The following is a 6000-nucleotide window of genomic DNA, read 5'->3' as shown; positions in this document are numbered from 1 at the left end:
ACAATTTTCAAAACAAGTATGGACACATTGCATGGCTCCTATATGTACCTGTTGATGACCAGATGCTCCGAGCCATTGTCTAGTTTTGGGATCCCTCATACCGTTGCTTTGTCTTTAACAAGGTGGACATGACCCCTACCATAGAAGAGTACTTCTCTCTGCTCCGAATAGATCACATGCAGCCTAACAAGATCTATTTGAGGGCCCAAAAGATGGGACACCGACGAAAGTTGGCCAAGTTGTTAAGAATGACTACGATAGAAGTGGATCAGCATTTAAAGAAAAAAAGAGACACATAATGCCTTCCGTGGAGTTTCTTGAACAGATATATTAAAAAACACATGGAGGATGAACAAGGTCTCCTAGCTTTTGTGATGGCAATCTATGACTTAGTGGTCTTCCCGAAGGTTCTAGGTCATGTGGAGGTGTCAGTCATAGACTTCTTTGATCAGGTGACGATGAGCATTAACCCGGCCCCATTTATCTTAGCTGAAACCTTCAGATCCTTGAATTTTTATCGACACAAAAGCGAGGGACGATTCATCGGATGTGCCCAACTCTTAACTATATGGGTCAAAAGCCATTTCGAATGTAAAGAGAGCAAATTTTGAAAGCCTTATCTGTCTGTAAGTAGCCCTATCCTCGAGTTCTGCGAAAGTGTATGGCCCGACTACAAGAGGAAAAAAGAGTGGGTCACAAATCTACGAAGGTTAATGAGCGTTGAAGTAACTTGGAGAGCTCCATGGATGCTGCGAATACAAGTGATGTATAAATGCAGAGACAAGCCGTGGGTGCCGCTGATGGGACCATGAGGAGCCATTAGCTATGCACCGATAATGGTACGGAGACAGTTCGAATCTGAGCAATTCGTCCCCATGACTCACCAGCTCAACCAGTTAAAGTTTACATATGGAGAGCCAAAAACGCTAAAGAAAATTGAGGAAATTACACAAGATTAGAAGAAAACTTGCCCAGTGGATCAGGAAAGGGTTACTGATAAAGTCACCACAAGGTATCATACTTGGCACGACCAAAGGGTGAAAGATGTCGTATGCCTTCCGAAAAATCCATCAAAACATCCCATAAACCCAAAACCTCAATATGTCATGCTAGAGAGTGAGTTGACAAGAAAGAGACTTGAAAAGGAGATGATGAATATAAAGCAGAGACATGAGGATGAGCTAGAAGAAGTGAAGAAAGAGACGGCAAGAAAGGTACAGATGGCTTTGGAAGAGCGAGATGAGTGGCAAAGCAAGTTTGAGGAAGTGAGCGTGGCAAATTCTTCTCTGATAGCTAGAATGCAAGAACTCCAAAGTGCCAATAATGCTTTGCAGCACGAGGTACGAAGACAAGAACAAACTATCCAAGAGTTGAAAAATGACTGCGACTTGTTGGAAACTGCCATGAAGGGCTACAAGGCACAGTACGAAGCAGTAAGGCAAGAATATTTCCAAATGAGGGAAAGAAATGATTCGTGCACACAAAGCCTTCAAAGGAAAGAAGCTGAGTTGCTATGAATACTGAGACAGATGAGAAAAGTGGCATTTAGAGCTCGAGTGATGGCAGACAAGATCGAAGAACTCAAGCGAGAGATTCTTCCCAGGGATGAATTGAGTGAGCGGTTGATTGATCACCTTAGGATGGTTAGGGACCAATATGACAAAGTTGGTTTTTCGTTTTGATAGTTATGTAATGGTTTTAGACAATAATGTAATCGGATATTTAAGTTTTATGGATGCGGATTTTCTTATGGTAAATGTTGGATGGCCAATATTTTTCCTATTTTTTCTTTTCAATACATTTCATTTGCATCATAATGCATGATTTAAGTAAAAGTAATAAATAATAATTCACTCAACATAAAATTCTAACTTATTCCTTGAACTAATAGAACAAAATTCCAGAAAAACAAATTCTCCACAAATACAATACAAGAGCCCGTTCTAAGATCATGGGGGATGAGCATTCAAAGAGGATGGATAAGATTGAGAAGAAGCAAGAAGAAATCATGGGTCAGTTATCAAAAATTTTAGAGTTAATATCTACAGATAAAGGAAAGAGAGTGGTAGGGAGTTCTGGTACACCAGAAGACGTTCAACAGATAGAAACCAATACAGACCCTATGTATCCACTAGGATTTACACCACCACCTGCAAGGAATGCGTCTATTCCCATGCCATCAATGGGTCAATATCCATTTTTTGGGATGCCAATAGGGCCACCACCGACTTATGCTCAACAAAGGCCAATTGGAGGGGCAAGTCCTTCAGATCCCATCTTTGTACCTGATCTGGATGATCCAAAGGAACAAGAAAAGCTCAAATGTGGATCCGTTGAATCGAAGGATAATCCCGATACCCATCAGAAATTTAACCTTTTTGAGGAAAGACTGCTCATGATAGAAGGAAAGGGAATGTATTGTTCTATGGATGCAATTGAACTCTGTCTTGTTCCAGATGTGATTATACCCCCAAAATTCAAAGTTTCAGACTTTGAGAAGTATGATGGAACCAAGTGCCCGGTCACACACATCACCATGTATTGTAAAAGGATGGTCGCATATGCTCATGATGACAAACTCTTGATACATTGCTTCCAAGATAGCCTTACTGGTGCTGCAGCAAAGTGGTACTTTTAGCTAGACCGTAATAGAATCCACACGTGGAAAGACCTTGCTCGGACTTTTATAGCTCAGTATAAGCATGTTACAGATATGGCTCCGGATCGCCTTTCTTTATAAAACATGGAGAAGAAACCCACTAAAAGCTTCAAAGAATACGCTCAAAGATGGAAGAATGTGGCCTCTCAAGTTCAGCCACCATTGACTGAGAAAGAGACCACTGTAATGTTTGTTAACACCTTGCGAGCCCCTTATTATGAACGATTGGTTGGTAGTGCCACAAAGAACTTTGCTGATATGGTGATTTCATGAGAAATGATAGAAACTGCCATTAAGCAAGGGCAGATAGAAGAAGGTGATACGACAAACACGAGGAAAGGGAGAACTTTTAAGAGAAAAGAGGGAGAAGCCCAAGCCATCACTTCATGACAACACCAAGGAGGAATATACAACCCTTACCAACCAGACCCACCATACCCCTATTACCCAACTGTGAACAACACTTCACAAAGCCCATACCTATACCCATCCATGCCAAATGCCTTTCCTAACCTGTACCCATATACTCCCATCCAACGGACACCTTACCCCATAAATATCCACCCATCTACTTCCACACCTGTTACAGCTTCAACCACACAACAAACAACACCTTCAAACAACCATACTACTGGTGAATCAAAAGGATGGCGGAACAAGCAAGAGAAAGTGCAGTTTGACCCAATCCCAATCACATATGCTGAACTCTTCACTTAGTTAGTTGCAAACCATATAGTGGCACCTTTATACATAGAGCCATTAAAACCTCCATTCCTGAGATGGTATGATACTTTCGCCCACTGTGATTATCATTATGGAATCGAAGGTCACTCAATCAAGAATTGCACGACATTCAAGCATAAGGTGCAAGGGTTGATCAAGGCAAGAATCCTGAACTTTGAAAAAAGCTGAAACAGAATGTTAACAATAACCCACTGCCAAATCATGCTGACACAGGGGTAAATGCAATCGAAAGGGAGGTGTATGTTAAAAGGAACATTCGGGAAGTGGAAACCCCCATGGAGAAAGTATTTGAAGCCTTGGTAAAAGCCAATATGCTCAAGGTTTGGTCGGAATGTCCTAATATGAATGACTCGGGAGATATACAAAGACTATGTTGCTTGTATCACAAAGGATGTGTGGGGCATTTAATCCAGGATTGTAGTTCTTTCCGGAAGGAAGTGCAAAAAATGATGGACGAATCAAGGATCGAGTTTTACATGGAAGCTTCAGAGTCAGCAGTAAACATGATATCCAAGGAGTCCACTCACCCAATGAAGATAAAACCTTTAACCATTTTCTATGAATCAAGAGGAGAGTTTGTAGGGGACAAAACCCATGCCAAGATGATCATCGAAGTCCCTAAACCTTTCCCCTACAAAGTTGATAAAGTTGTCCCATGGAACTATAACTCCAGTGTACAAGTTTCAAAAGCGGAGAAATGGATAGTTGAATCTCAAGATGATGCTGCAAATATAATTGATGTTGGAGGTATTACCCGCAGCGAACGTTGCTATTCACCAAAAGCATTAGAGAATCTCAAGAATAAGAAAGGAAAGGAAAAAAAGCAAAGTCCGAGAGAAGAAAAGGTGCAACCTCCGAAATCGACAGATGGCTCAAAAGGACCAATGACTGAAAAAAAAGCTGCTGAGTTCCTCAAGTTCATCAAACATAGTGAGTACAATGTGGTCGAGCAATTGAACAGGTTACCCGCTCGTATTTCACTACTATCTTTGCTCCTTAGCTCGGAACCACATAGGAACTCTTTGATGAGGATTTTGATCCAAGCATATGTGGATCACGATATCTCAGTTGAAAATTTGGACTACATCGTTGGGAACATTTCAGTGGGTAACATAATATCCTTTAGCAATGAAGAAATCCCTTCTGGAGGTAGAGGAAATTACAAAGCCTTGCATATCACTGCCAAGTGTAAAGGCTGTACCGTCGCAAAGGTACTGCTTGACAACGGATTGTCCTTAAATATGATGCCCATGAGAACCTTGGCCCGTTTACCCATCAACATGTCCTACATGCGAAAGAGTCAGATGATCGTGAGAGCCTTCGACGGAACAAGGAGAGAAGTAGTAGGGGACATCGAGATACTGGTAGAAATTGGCCCGTGTACCTTTACCATTGAATTCTAGGTTATGGATATCGCTCCTTCATACAATTATTTGTTGGGAAGACCTTGGATCTATATGGTTGGGGCCATACCTTCATCTCTTCATCAAAAGGTCAAGTTCATCGTGGATGGGAAGATTGTCTATGTTAACGGGGAAGAGGACTTACTCATAAGCAAGCCAGCAGATACTCTTTACGTAGAAGCGGCAGAAGAAATGCCTGAATGTTCTTTCCAATCCTTCGAGTTTGTTAACACCACATATGTTGGAAAAGGAACCACACCGCCTATTCCGAGGCTTTCCAAAACCACCAAGATGGTTGTTAGTCAAATAGTAGGGAAAGGATACCGAGCGGGGGCAGGACTGGGAAGAGAACTACAAGGCATTAGAAGGCCCATACGTGCTACCAAAAATGAAGAAAGGTTTGGCTTGGAGTATAAGCCAACTAAGAAGGAAAGAGAAGAAATGATAGCCGAAAGAAAAAAAGAAAGGTTGGCTCACTTTAAGGGGCATGAGTTGGAAATCCAAGGAATGACATATCCTCATCTCTACAAGACATTCCGATCTGGAGGTTGCATCTTTCTTGAATCACCCATTGTTGGGAGCCGAGAATCAGTGTCAGCTTTAGGGGAATCCTTTTCTGATTTATCAATATGTGCAACAGAGGAAGCTGAAGGACAGTCAGGAAATGTTAATGGGATTCCTACTATATACCTCGGGCCATCGAATCTAAAGTTGAGCAGCTGGACCACTATGAGTTTACCAGTCACTTGTGATTCAATTTCAAAGTAATGCAAACTAAACATCCATGCTTATGCCCAAAAGCATTGAAATTTTATGTATCGGGCTTTTTTATTATTTATCATTCTAATAAATGGACATGCGTAGTGCATTTCTCATATCTCTTCTCATGATTAACCATTTCCATTCGTGTCATTTCATCCCTTTATTTTAACTGTTTATCTATACAATAGCTCTACACATTTCAATCCCCTTTACCTTTCAAGATTCCAAATAATGAATGCAAAGATGATAATGACAGTGGTTTTGAAGTTAATTTCGAAAAAGGTACAAGTGTTAGTGAACTTGACGATACAGAAAACGTGGAGGATTATGATTTAACTCCGGACTTGTTAAGACTAGTAGAACAGGAGGGGAGACAAATTGTCCCACATCAAGAGACACTTGAAACGATAAATTTGGGAAATGTAGAAAATA

The sequence above is a fragment of the Theobroma cacao genome, chromosome 3 (genome assembly GCF_053813885.1).
Source record: "Theobroma cacao isolate CCN51 chromosome 3, ASM5381388v1, whole genome shotgun sequence".
Taxonomy (NCBI): Eukaryota; Viridiplantae; Streptophyta; class Magnoliopsida; order Malvales; family Malvaceae; genus Theobroma; species Theobroma cacao.
The sequence above is the reverse complement of the archived record's forward strand: the minus strand, read 5'-3'. Positions refer to the sequence as shown.